Source organism: Astyanax mexicanus, chromosome 18 (assembly GCF_023375975.1).
Source record: "Astyanax mexicanus isolate ESR-SI-001 chromosome 18, AstMex3_surface, whole genome shotgun sequence".
NCBI classification, from domain to species: Eukaryota; Metazoa; Chordata; class Actinopteri; order Characiformes; family Acestrorhamphidae; genus Astyanax; species Astyanax mexicanus.
This window is the reverse complement of record NC_064425.1, coordinates 23069352-23084186: the sequence shown is the minus strand read 5'-3', so window position 1 is coordinate 23084186 and position 14835 is coordinate 23069352. Positions and strand designations below refer to the sequence as shown.

General features: G+C 38.6%; 1 protein-coding gene and 1 long non-coding RNA gene across 7 annotated transcripts in view; both read right to left on the bottom strand.

The window, feature by feature from the left end:
* cadm2b (cell adhesion molecule 2b) overlaps nt 1-14835 on the bottom strand; it is a 321622-nt gene that overhangs the window by 286579 nt on the left and 20208 nt on the right. The window lies entirely within an intron of this gene.
* Nucleotides 9757-10220, bottom strand: LOC125782644 (uncharacterized). Its single transcript, XR_007425365.1, has 2 exons — nt 10146-10220; nt 9757-10064 (listed from the first exon to the last, which is right to left on the bottom strand). It is a non-coding gene; the product is annotated as an uncharacterized LOC125782644 (long non-coding RNA).

Here is a 14835-nt window from a genome sequence, read left to right as displayed (position 1 = left end):
ATTATATTCCAGAGGTTTTCAATTTGGGAAAATCAAAGAAACTCATCATTTTTAAGTCTCTTATTTTTTTCCAGAGCTGTGTATATCTAAACCGGTGTTTTTTATTTCTGCTTTCATTTGCATATAGGTTCTGAAACATGACCCATAACTAGTTTCTTCTGATCCGCAATAAATTATTCAAACGAAGCAAAACGCTAACTGCCGTTCTCAAAAGGTGAAAAAGAAATATATAAAAATAACAGCAATTATCCTACAAAGCAAATTTAGAAACATTCTAAATATCATTCCTGGAAGTTCCCTGTGTCTTCTTCCCCTCCACTGTGTGCATCTCTCTTCCCCCCATTGTCCAACCCACTCTACCCACACTGATTTTTTTTTTTTTTTTTTTTGCAACTTTCTGCATTTGCTTTTTTTTAAGTAAATTTCATTTCAGATAAATTTAAGTAACTTCAACTCGGTTTCAAGACTTAAATGTTACATAGAATAAATAAGTGAACTGAACTTTAGTCGATTCTTTTCTTTAATGTAAAATGTACTTTCTGCACAGAATTTTACCTAATTACAATTACTTAATTTATACAATATTACTCAAATCATTTATGATACATAATATATTATAATTACTGAAATTTAAAACACATTTCTCAACACATAGATGGCATATAATACATTCTTTTTAGAGACTTGGTCTGTTTACAAAACAAATCTTTGAGATTATGTAAATATTTGAATGTGTGTTTTGACAAAATATATTGAAATTTCAGGAATTATAATATATTATGTATCATAAATTATTAGAATTTTTTTTAAGTAAATTTTACTCATAATTTTTTTCAGTGCACTCAGTGCATGCACACACTCGTATGTGTTGACACTTCCCTGAACTTCCCGCAGAGAAAGGTGAACTCCTAAGCCTTTAAAGCGATGCTTCAGCGGCAACTCAGTTCAAGCAGCGCAGAAAGGGCACAACACAATCCCAACGAGATCCTCTCACACACCCCCCACCCCCCTTCCTGTCTTCCCCCCTGACTGCACCAATCAGTCTCCCAGGCCCCACGACAAGCCCCTCCGCGCAGAAAGGCGCTAATTGCCAAATCCAGCCTTTCCTGCTGCATAACGGCCGGCCTGAGACAGCTACGCTTCAGCCTTGCTGTCTTCATTTCCAAAGTGAACTTTGACCAAAGCAGCAGAACAGACGTGTCATTGATGATACTTCATGGCCATAATGTTCTAGTCTTCTTCATCCACGCTGCGCTGCGCCGTTCAGCCGTTTCCATGGTTTCTGCTCCATTCTGACCGTAGATAAGGCTGTCCGCGTATTCTTAATTAGGGCCGAGAATCTATTTTCTCCGCTCATTGTTTTTCATGGTGAAAGCCGGCCATGATTACATAAAACACCCTGACACAACTGGAACGCTAGGGCAAAGTATGGCCGAGCATCTGGATGTGTGTGCGTGTGTGTGTGTGTGTGTGTGTGTGTGTGTGTATAATATACTTCGAGAGGATGCTCTGTTTAGCATAAAGCTACTACCAGGAACATAAAATATTTGGAAATAGGACAGAGCATCTAGAGCCAAACAATCATGTAAAACTATACTTGAAAAGGACAAACAAGGCCTTTGTGGAGCTGCAGTTGTAAAATACTGGACATCTACTTATTCTACATTATAAAATCTTTAAGTAACTGATTACAAAGTGTTATTTAAGTTAACTCAGGGTATATTCAGGAAATTAAATGTAACCTTAGAAAAATCAATATACAATAAAGTTTACAGAGTTTTTTAGTACCGTATTTTTCGGGCTATAAGGCGCACTTAAAATACTTATTTTTTCCCAAAAATCGTCATTGCGCCTTATAATGCAGTGCGCCTTGTGTATGGATTTTGCTTGTGTTTACTGACCTCGAATTCCTCACCCACGCCAGAAAAAGATCCCCCTCTTGGGCTAGCGCGCGGTTACCTTTGACTGCCGTACTGCCTCTCGGCTGTGGCTCAGGGTAGCTAGTTTCCACTGTAGCTCCGTGGCCAGAACAAGGTGCCGGTAAACTTTCCTTTCCACCCGTTCTGGGGTAATAGCACAAACTGTTTCTTTTTAGCGCCCACTTCTAAGTAAAGTTAACCTCTTAACACGCGCTGGCCCACCGGCGGGCCAGAAATATTTAATATTTCATAACTGGCTGTGTTTCTGAATAGTTATGAACAGTTACAGGTTCAATATAGACATCCAATATACCATTTTAAAGCTTAGAATCTCTGCTTTTGAGCTATTTAGCCTATTTAGCGGAATATCCTTTCAGAAAATAAACATTTAGGGCGAAATATGCCTTGGTTATGATTTTAATAATTCATAACTCTCATATTTGCGTTTATCGTTCGTCCATATTTCATCGAATGCGGTCATGTCATACACCATTCGAACCGTCTGGCTCTCCGGATTCCAGAACTGTGCTTTTACTGTAGGATGTATGTTTCATGAATTAGAGCTGCGTCAGAGCGCATGTTTCCAGTAATAAAAGGCTCTCCTTTTGTCCTGGGGTAACCTCCGGTCACTGCCGCCACCCCCCGAACACACACCCGCGCTCAGCCACAGGTCCTACCTTCAAAACGCGTCCAGACTAAAGAGAATCCATCAATCCAGTCTCCTGTAATCCACAGTTATATCCAAACAGCGCTGGAAATCACTTCATCCAGAAATGAAACTTATCCAATCTTTACCTCTGTTTTAAAACCGTTTTATTCACCGAATTCGGCACAACACGCTATTATAGTCAGAAGCCTCGCGGAGTAATGCGGTACTTGCTGTGCTTCAACATAATATTATGGTCTGTCGGAGCGTTGCGGCTACCGTTGTCAGGAGCGTCGCGGAGTAATACGTACTTGCTGTGCTTCAACATAATATTATGGTCTGTCGGAGCGTTGCGGCTACCGTTGTCAGGAGCGTCGCGGAGTAATACGTACTTGCTGTGCTTCAACATAATATTATGGTCTGTCGGAGCGTTGCGGCTACCGTTGTCAGGAGCGTCACGGAGTAATACGTACTTGCTGTGCTTCAACATAATATTATGGTCTGTCGGAGCGTTGCGGCTACCGTTGTCAGGAGCGTCGCGGAGTAATACGTACTTGCTGTGCTTCAACATAATATTATGGTCTGTCGGAGCGTTGCGGCTACCGTTGTCAGGAGCGTCGCGGAGTAATACGTAAGTTACTTGCTGTGCTTGTTGATTTATTGCTCAGAGATGTTGTTATTCACAGATATTGTGAAGGATTTATTTTTCACAGCTATTGTGAAGGATTTATTGTTCTGAGATTGTACAGTTATTTTTCACAGATATTGTGAAGGATTTATTGCTCAGAGTTATTGTTACTGATATAAATAAAGTTTCATTTAGTGCGCCTTATAATCCAGTGCGCCTTGTGTATGGACTAACACTAAAAATAGACCGTTCACTCATCGTGCGCCTTATAATACGGTGCGCCTTATAGTCCGAAAAATACGGTAAGTTTGTGATCCCTGTATTTTCTGACAGTGCAAAAAATGGACTACTGCACTGGTTTTCGGCAAATTTACATTACACCCATGCCTACAGTACAGTTTGCACTATTTAAAAGTAGCTAAAATAGCACATCTCCAAGCCATATATATATATATATATATATATATATATATATATATATATATATATATATATATATATATATATATATATATAGAATTTTTGCACCAGGAGTGGCATAAAGTTATCCAAAAGCAGTGTGTAAGACTGGTGGAGGAGAACATGCCAAGATGCATGAAAACTGTGATTAAAAACCAGGGTTTTTCCACCAGATATTGATTTCTGGACTCCTAAAACTGTATGACTTATGAACTTGAATATATAATACCTAATTTAGTCTGCTTTTAATTTATGAAACAAACTTGTTTAAACATTTTAATCCAAATCATAATTTGTTTTTATTTCAGACCTTTGGGATTTAAAATTTTTAAGATAAAATTTAAAAGAGTAAAGGCTTCTCATACTCAGCTGTGAGAGCCAACTCAAAAACAATCAAGCTGCCATTGAAATCACTAAATTATTGCGTTAGCTGTTTATCTGTTCCTCTCCCTCAATTTATTTACTGTTTATTCACAGCTGTAGGTTACAATTCCCTCAGCACATTATGTCCCCAGACTGGCTGCTTTTGCTGGGATTTGACCTCCTCGCACTTGATTACACTACATAAAGACAGTTCTGAGTATTTTTTGTACCTTGCTGTTCCTTCTTGGATGTATAGATACAGTGTGTGCATGATTTCAAAGCTCTAGAGTGGAGCAACAGTCTAACTGAGAAATAAGTTTCTCTTATTTTGCTATTTATAGGTATATATTTGAGTAAAATGTATAATAAAACATTGATGTTTTATTCTATAAACTATGGACAACATTTCTACCTAATTCCAAATACAAATATTGTCATTTAGAGCATTTATTTGCAGAAGGTTAGAAATGGCTGAAATAACAAAAAAAAGATGCAGAGCTTTCAGACCTCAAATAATGCAAAAAAAAAAACAAGTTTATGATCAGAAATCTATATTTGGTGGAATAACCCTGTTTTTTTATCACAGTTTTCATGCATCTTGGCATGTTCTCCTCCACCAGTCTTACACACTGCTTTTGGATAGCTTTTTGCCTTTACTCCTGGTGCACAAACTCAAGCACTTCAGTTTGGTTTGGTTGCTTGTAATCATCCATCTTCCTCTTGATTATATTCCAGAGGTTTTCAATTTAAATTTTTGTCCAGAGCTGTACATCTAAAAAAGATCTAAAATAGTAGATTTTTTTCTGTTTTAATTGTTTATGTATTTGTCTTACATCAGTTCCTTTGCTCATTTGTTTTTTGTTTTTTTTTAATGAACCAAGTGTGGTTCTTACAGCTTCTTACAAATTACACTTGCCTTTATTTAAAAGAGTGCATTCCTCTACCCGTGGGCCAGTCAGCACAGACATGATTATAGACGCTGCCTCTTCTTCAGCTATGTACTACCTAGAAAACCACACAGATTTCCAGCTGAATAACATCTGTGGCTAGAACTGTTAAATTACTTAGATAATCTCCATCTCTCTTGCTCTCTCTCTCTCTCTCTCTCTCTCTCACACGCACACACACAACCACACACACACACACATGCCCACAGGCACACACACACACAGGCTTAAGAAGCTGTCTTTCAAAAGCCATTCCACTGCATGCTATTGATTACCTGAGTGGAGCAGTAATCAGTAAAGTAATCTAAAAGATTACACGTCCCCTGATTCCTTCCTATTACTTTTAAATTACTTTTCATTTAGAGGCTGTACTCAGAAAAAGAAAGTGTAGCTTGAATTGCCGTCCAGTGGAACCCAACCTGCGTCCGCCGCCACTTGCAGTCATGTTTTGCTGTCTGTGAAACGTTCTCCAGCCTCGACGCCAGCTGTAGTTCTGCATGATTATGCTTATATAACTTATGCATTTTACACATTATAGCTGCAGTAATGAGCTGAGACACATCATCTATGTCTCACATGTAAAAATAAAAAAATTCAGCTAATTAAAATGTATTCTTATCATATACTAACTATATCTCTAAGTTAAGAACTAATGAATAAAAAACAATTTATTCATCATTTGATTTTCAAATTTTCAAAAGTACAAGATTCTTAAGAAACTTTTGAAGGTTGTTTAATTTAAAACTGTGGAAGAACCTCTTCAGGTACTTTAATGAATCTTCCATGAAAGGTTGTTAGAAGAGCCTATTCATAAGGAAGAAACCTTTCCAAAGAGATTATGTTTATTTCAGTCAGAGATAAAAACAGTGAGACATAAAAATCAGACTCCTCACACTGTCAGACAAAATTCCAACAGTCCAACTGTGTCCCTTAAAAGTATGAAAACCAACTGCACAGGAATAATTATATATTATACAGCTCTGAAAAAATAAGCGATCACTGGCAAATTATGAGTTTCTTTGATTTGCCCAAAATTGAAAACCTCTGGAATATAATCAAGAGAAAGATGGATGATCACAATCATCAAACCAAGCTGAACTGCTTAAATTGTTGCACCGGGAGTTGCATAAAGTTATCCAAAAGCAGAGTGTAAGACTGGTGGAGGAGAACTGTGATTAAAAAAAACAGGGCTATTCCACCAAATACTGATTTCGGAACTCTTAAAACTTTATGAATATAAACTTGTTTTCTTTGCATTATTTGAGTATGAACTCTGTAACAGTTTTGTATAATTTTTGCAAAGAGTGCATAGTTGGATCCAAATAAACTTTAAAAAGTTCTTTAAGAAAGGGGACAAGATTTAAAAATAAAATTTTTATTCTAAAATGTAAAAATCAATCACAATTTGCTCTCAAACAGCTCATCACTAAGGTTAGCTAGCTCATTAATACATGGTAGTTCTCTTACTGATAGCATTAGTATTTTAGCTAGCTTATCACTAAGGTTAGCTATCTCTTCGTTAGCTTCAGTTCACTTCCCGGTAACAATGTGTAATTTAGCTTGTGGCTAAGGTTAGCTAGCTTGTCACTAGCTTTAGTACTATCCCAGGTAACATTAGTATTTTAGCTAGCTCATCGCTAAGATTAGCTAACTTGTTGCTAGCTTTAGTTCTCTCCCTGGTAAGATTAGAATTTTAGTTAGCACATTGCTACAGTTAGCTAGCTCGTCATTAATGTTAGCTAGCTCATGGCTAACTTTAGTTCTCTCCCTGATAACATTAGTATTTTAGTTAGCTTGTTGCTACAGTAAGCTTGCCTGCTGCTAACGTTAGTTATCTTGCTAGTTTGCACTTACTTTTCCTTGTGCTTTGTTTCTAGATTTCTGGAAAAATTAATCATGGTCCCTGAGTTCATGATGATTTACATAAACAAAGAGTATAACTCCAGCGAGGACACTTCAGTCGAGTCCTGCTGGTTCAGGGGCTCAAACCAGCAGTATTCTGGTCACAAGGACACTTCCCTGAATCTTACACCACAGCTACACATTTCCCAAGAAATGTACCAGTAACAACAAATCAAAAGTAGTTAATTAATTCATGAATTTACCAGGAAAGACAGCAAACTCTCACTACAGAAAGATGTTTTGATGATATAAAGATCAGTAGCTCATTCTTTATCTGCATACTTGGCAGCAAATAAACTATGTTTATGTAGTGAAAAGGGAGCCTTTCTTCAGCTCTGGCATTTTATCTCTCTGCTCTCTCTTTCTTTCTCTCTCTCTCTCGCTCTCTCCCTCTGTCTCGCTGCTTCTCATTTTTTCCGCTGGTACTGTTGAGTGAAGCTTTATTGGCATGACGGGCATCGCAAAGCATTCAAATTATTCCGATTAATAATGATGACAGTAACAGAGCTAAAGGAAATGAACATCAACTCAATCGACCTCATTCTATCTATCTCTCTCTCTCTTTATCTCTTTCTATCACACACTCTCCCCCCCTCTCTGCTCCCCTTCCCCTTTTTTTCTTCTCCCATGCTCTCCTTCTTTCTTTCCTTCCCTTTTACCCCTTCCTCTCTTTGCTCTGTCATCCCCTTTTTCTCCTTTACCTCTCACCATCTGTCTTCTCTTTCTCTCAGTCCTTTATTTCTCTCCTTCCCCTTACACCCTCTCCTACAGTTCTCCCTCACTTCTCTCTTTCTTCCCTCTTTCTACTTTACAACCTCTCTCACTCTCATTTCTCTTTCTCTTCCCTCTCTCCTTCATAACCTCTCTCACTCCCCTTTCTCTCTCCTCCATCTCTCCCTTTCATAACCTCTCTCACTCCCCTTTCTCTTCCCTCTCTCCTTCATAACCTCTCTCACTCCCCTTTCTCTTTCTCTTCCCTCTCTCCTTCATAACCTCCCTCAGTCCCCTTCCTCTTTCTCTTCCCTCTCTCCTTAATAACCTCTCTCACTCCCCTTTCTCTTCCCTCTCTCCTTCATAACCTCTTTCACTCCCCTTTACCTCTCTCTCTTCCATCTCTCCTTCATAACTGCTCTCACTCCTCTTTCTCTCTTCCCTCTGTCCTTCACAACCTCTCTTCCATCTCTCCCCCTTTACAATCTCTCTCACTTCCCTTTAACTCTCTCTCTATTCTATCTCTTCCCTTTACAACCACTTTCACCCCTGTTTCTCTCTCTTCAGATTTTTGACCTCTCTCTATCTCACTTACTTTTTCTTCTGTGCACTGTATATATTCATTTTTCTTTTTCTTCTCTCTCTTCTCTCTCTCCTTCACAACCTCTCTCACCCCCATTTTTTCTTCCCTCTCTCCTCTTCACAAACTCCCTCCCTTTTCCTTCTCTTGCTCCCCTCACCTTTACAACCTTTCTCTCTTTCCCCTTTACAACTTCTCTCCCTCACCTTTAACTCTCTCTCTCTTCCATCTTTCCCCTTTACAACCTCTCTCACTCCCCTTTAACTCTCTCTCTCTTCCATCTCTCCTTTACAACCTCTCTCACTTCCCTCTCTCTCTCTTCAGATTTTTGATCTCTCTCTATCTCTCTCACCTTTCCTCCATGTACTGTATATATTCATTCCTTTTTTTCTTCTCTTTTTCTCTCTCCTTCTTTTCCTCACTCTCTCTCTCTCTTTCGTTTTCTTTCTGGCCCGTTTACACCCACTATCGCGGTTCTCTCTCTGTTTTTGTATCCAATCTCTCCCCCTTTACCTCTCCTTCTGTCTATCCCTTTTTCTCTCTCTCTCTCTCCTTCATAACCTTTCTCTCACTCCTCTCTCTCTCTCTCTCTCCTTCACGCCCTCTCTCTTCCAGCTTAGCAGCTTTGAGGGCATTTTTCTCTCCGGCACATCTTGCTTGCTCCCTGGCTCAGGGCTTTGCCATGCCCACAATCAGTATGCAGCTTTCGTTCGCGGTGCTGATCCGTCTTTACGAGGACATGGAGTTGCTGTGCTTTTATCCCCCAGCACCTCTCTCTCTCTCTCTCTCTCTCTCTCTCTCTCCCCCAGCCAGCAGCCGCCCCCGGCTCCTCCACCACCTCCTTCACTTGCAAATCCGTCAGCATTCTGTCTCTTCTCCCAGGCCGCTCACGCACCCCGTGGGAACCTTTATAAAGATCAAATCAATACCAGGATATAAACATGCATCAACTAAAGTTTGTGCGTCTCCCTCCTTCCCTCCTCTCTGTTTGCAAAGTTGGGCTCTGAAACATAATGTCTCACTTAAGCAGCAGAGAGGTAAAAGGTTTACTGCGTCTGAATAGACGCACAAAAGGTCAGCCAATGTTTGAACACTGACACAGAAAAACACTACAGTTTTATGTTTTTTACGTATTTTATGTGCTAAAACCCAAATGTTTCACTCTCTGTATTATCTAATATCTAATTATAATAAAATAAATCTTTTTTTTTGTTATACTAAGCAATGCAACTGTAAGATTGTTTTGTTTATTTGTTTAGAAACAATGACCTTAATAAATCTTTCTTAATGTTTTCCATTATCTTTTGGTCATTTGAACTCAAAATAAGCGCAAAAAAAGTCACCCGTCAAGTTACTATGACTCTTATCTCCAAATTTTAGCCAACAAATTTGTGATGTTTGCTTGATGTAAGTCTTACTTAACTCATTTTGCGACTTTGTGATAAGAAATCCTACTAATTATTCAATCCATTGGTAGATGTTTTTGCTTAACATGAGCATACATATGTAAATATACATATATCATGTCTAATTTCTGCCAGTGGATTTTATTGCAGTGTGTAATGTCGTGGAAATCGACAAAGACAGTCAACGAGCCGGGATGCCAAAAAGAGAAGGTTTTTATTTTGAAGTTGCAAAAAGGAAAAATAAAGCGAAAGCAATGGATGAAGAATGAGAGTAGTCAGGAAAGTCGGAAAAAAGCCCCTTTCTGTGTCGACTGGGCATTTTTATACAGTCCCCCCCTGCATACATGAGGCAATCCCCTCGTGATCTGTTTTGGAACAGGTCACTACCAAATATAAAAAGAGGAACAGAAACTGCACGTACCAGAAGATAAGCTTTTTAGGAGAGAATAATTCATGAATCAGAAAGCTCTATTTTACTATGACAAAACAGTTTCCAGGCAAACCTGATTTTCATTCCTTGAGGAGAGAATAATTCATAAATCAGAAAACACCATTTGCTATGACCCGCTAGTCTCCAGGCAGACCCCTGCTTTTATAATCTTTGCCCTTAAGTCTGAATGAATGGCCTTATCAGAGAATATAAGTTCACATAACACTCAATGATAAAATACTGATTGAATGATTAACAGGATGAATATTGAATGATTAACAGGAATAATCAGTATAATTGATTATGAATACATGAAGTAAATCAGGAATACATGGAATAAATGTTGATTTTCCCCCACAGTAATCATATATGAAGTGGTTTCCTGACCAAATATCTACTGTACACTGTCAAAACAATTAGCTTGTGCTACAAAAAGTCAGTCCTATTCCTATTACTTAAAACAAATATTACAAATGTACGTTACTCCATGTTACCTTTACATTACCCCTTACCAAACAAAGCTACAGACGTTTTTAGAATAGTTAAAACCAATGACAAACAGGCAATTCGACAAATTAACTAAGTCTGAGGTTATTCATCAAATGTATTATCTTAACTGAATGAAAGGAAATCCATATTAAGGTTAAAACAGAGACTGTAAAAAAAGATGGACGCCGTGTCTCCGTTCCCATTCATTCAATGAAAATGAAGCTAAAATCTTCCGCCATGTTGGCGATCCTGATACCCGAGTCTGCGCAGTAGAGACCAGAGGAGGGAGAAAGACTGTGGAGAGCAGCCTCCTCAATTGAATAACCCCGCCCCTGAGGGCTGCGTCGCGGTCACAGACTGCAGAGCGGGGCGGAGCGGAGCTGACGGTCTGTTATTGGTCCCACCCATAAGCAGCCCTTTTACAATAACCACACCTTTTTTGAATAGAGCCGAATAAAGATTTAAAAAACTAATTCTGTGGGGATATAAAAATTTGACAATATAAGCAGAGGTTACACTAGCTGTTACATTTAAATAAGGAGGTAGAATTACAGTATATTAGAAAAAAAAAACGTGATTGAAAGTTGTCTGTTTTGCCATTGAAACCTATGGGGATGGGTGTGGTTACACAGCTTTCTGAAACCGAACAGCAGGGGGCGCCCGACCTGTGGTGGCTTCACTTTTGAGAGACGATGCTCTGTCCAGCTATACACAGTCTATGGGTTAAAAAATCTTAAAAAATATAGTGATTCAAACTTTTGTTGGATTTTTACTGTGTAATATTTCTTATTTTGAGATTGTTGTAATAATACTCAGTGTATTTCTAGACATACAATAAAAACAGTATTTTTACATAGTTGAATAATGAAAGTTTGGTAGATGGAATTGACATACTGTGAATCTTACACATTGCTAACTAAACTTTTGAACTCAAATATGGTCACCCTAAGAAATAGGTTGAATCTTGTACTGGTTTCAGTGTGCTTACTCTGACATCATTTTACTTTTGAATGAGAAAAGCACAAGGAAAAGGACATTTCCAAAATCACACATTGGTTAAAAGAGCAGACCCCTTTGACGTGTGATAGCACTGTCTGCAGAACTCTGTGTTTTCTCTCGCTGTTGTGAAGTCAGCAACAGCCAGATGCGGAACTCATTGCCACAGGCCTCCACCTCTCCCTCTCTGATTAGATTAAATTGTCTCGGCAAGTGATTTAAGAACAGAAATCAATTACTGCACTCCTCCACGCCTGTATCACAGTAATACACACTGGATATGAAATGGCCCTCGCCATTTCCTGTTTAATCTTTGATTACGCCTTCAATTTGTTCTGGTGTTATCTGCCTCCACTCGGTTGCCACACCGGCCTCATCAGACGCTCCGATATTACGCTCGCGCCGTGTCTCTCTTTTAATTGCTGTTTGACATAATAGATGGATAGAAGGTAACTCTTCCTCGGCTCTCGCTGGGGATAATGACTGCACTCATAAAAGTGACTGACAGTTGGGCTAGAACTGACATTTAGTCTATTTCCTTGACTGTTTGGAGTGTCTGAACTGTCTTAATGAGGATGTAATTTGTGCTTTGGGGGTGCCGGGTATAGTGAAACAAAACACACATCAGATAACTGTCTTCATCCGCCGAGTGCCAATGAAAGCTAAGCTCAGCAGAGCAAAGGGAAACCTATAGTCTCTCGCAATCCAGATTTCTGCTGAGAGGGTCTGCTTTGATAGGAAAGGGCCATCTGAATAAGGATCAAAATGACCAACCAACAGCATTGTTTGATGCAGGTTCCTTTAAAACTGAGAATCTAGTATTATTATTTATATAACAACAATAATACACTTAATATCGTTACTCTCTAATTAATAACCTGAGCTGTATAGAAATAGTACAAATGCATTTAATCAATGTTTACCTTATATGAAAGATTAACTATAGCCCTATAGTTTCTCAGGGGGTCTTGGGGTAATTTGTTCTTTTATAGAGGTCCTCTGTGATTAACAGAGGTGGAAAAAGTATAGAAAAATTGTAATTGAGTAAAAGTACCTTTACTTTGCTAAAATTCTACTCAAGTAAAAGTAACAGTACCCATATAAAAAATCTACTCGAGTAAAAGTAAAAACGTACTCAATTTAGAATTTACTTTGAGTAAAAGTTACATAGTTACTTTTAATTATTTGATGTAAAAAGTACAACAAATCATAAATTAAATTGTTTTTAATGAACTATTATTTCACATAATAATTTGGATCTTTCAGGCAATATTTGTTCAGACAACCCCATTAAACATTTTCAAGAACAAGTTCTTTTACAGCCCTGTTTTCTTATCTCTCCTCCTCTGAGATTAATAGAGTTATTTCTAGTTTTCATAATATTAATCAACACCTGGTTAGGTGGATTGGTCAACTTGGTAAATCAGGTGAGCTGCTGACGGAACTGAACATAATATACACATGCTGGCTGAGGGAAATCATCCAGGAGAAATCTGGAGAAACTACACTTTGTTCTTCAGCTCAGCTCACAGGATATAACATACTTAGTTAAAATGAGAAATCCTTACGTTTTACTCTATGTATTTATGTTTATTTGCATCTGTTAAAATTATACGTGGTGCTTTTTTTTTCAGGTAAAAACACTCATATTGCTGAGATAAATGGATTAGCGTAATTTGCTTTGGTATCTAAAAAAATTGCACAGTATTGCATATATAAAGATATATATTCTAAAAATATATATTGCGAAAATTGTTTACTATATTGGCCAGCCATATATTATAGGTAGTAATGCTGGTGATTAAAAAGTGATTATTTTGACTGCTTAACGACCTCAGAGGTTCATAGTGTATATTCAGGGTAAATACATATACATATATCCAGCACAAAACATGCTTGCTTAGGAACCTCTGGTTAAACATATACCCTATGGTAGTGGCCTGTACTTGCCCTTCATTTGCTCATTGACTAAAACAGCTTAGTCCCAGGTTATTCATCTGGATGCAAATGATGGCCTACAAAATAGCGTCAGGTCTCTGTACATCAGTCGCAGTACCTCTCTGCACAGAGCGCTGAGTCTGAGCCTATACAGGCAACCCAACCAGGGGGATTCAGCGTCTCTGGAGCAGTCAGATTGGCCCTGTTCACGTTTGGGTTGGCGGGATAGCTCCTCGCTCCACTATCACCCCTTCCAACAGCAGGCAGTCGGGCTTCTGCATGCTGGCATTGGCAGATTCAAGTGCTGATGGCTCCGCCGATGGAGAGAGAGCGCTCAAACGCAGGGAGAGCGCTGAGGATGGCACAAAGTAAATGAGATTCATTGTCTGGGTGCTGTCTATGGGCTGAGAGAGCGCGCTCAGTGTGGGGAAAGACAGAGAGACAGAGAGAGAGAGAGAGACTGTTTAAAGGTCAGGACTGTAGACGGCCAATGAGGCGAGCGCCCAGCTTCATTCGAAGCCAAATATTACATTCTGCAAAAGAAAAAGAAAAAGTCTGCCCAAACACCAGAAAAGACTCACTGGACTCTTCTCTGGGAGCTGCACTGCCTCTCAATTAAGCTCTTCCAGCGCTTCTGTTCTTTACCCTGTTTTACACCGACGTCTAAAACTTACTAACATAAGTCAAGTCAAGTCAAGTCAAGTAGTTTTATTGTCAATACTGCATATGTACAGGACATACAGAGAATTGAAATTACGTTACTCTCCTTCCCAATTTTACAGCAGGTACAGATAATAGATATAATAAAAGAAAGAATGGGAGACACTATGTGTACAATACAGCAGGGACACAAATAAACACACATGAGACAGAAACAAGGTCCAGTAGTGTGGGGGAGAAATAGATATATAAATATAAGTAAAAAGAAATAAGATATATAATATAAAAAAGAGTGGGAGACACTATATGTACAAAACAACAAGACACAATAAACATAAGTAAGACGAAAGACAATAGTGCAATATTGATGGTGATTGAGATGGAATGACAGTATAAATAGAACCCGTATAACAGTAGTGCAAATAAGGTATATAGCTTAGTATATAACAACTGTTTTCCAAGGAACACCAACAAATCCAATATGCAAAAGCTCAAAGTCAAGCACTAGCAGTTAGCCGCTAATGCTAATGCTGCTGCACCCAGCCATAGAGGAAATCTGGAAATCTTAGTTTACTGTAAACAAACAGAAGTGCTTTACTAACACAAATAAATAGTTCCAGTAGAGAATCTACTCTCTGTAGATTTACATCCAGAGCTCAATTGACTTTAAAATATACATATTTTTTTAAGAATTACAGTTTTGTTCTCTTTACCTAGCTTTACGTAATTTAGTTACCCCATCACCACCACCCAGCATTAAG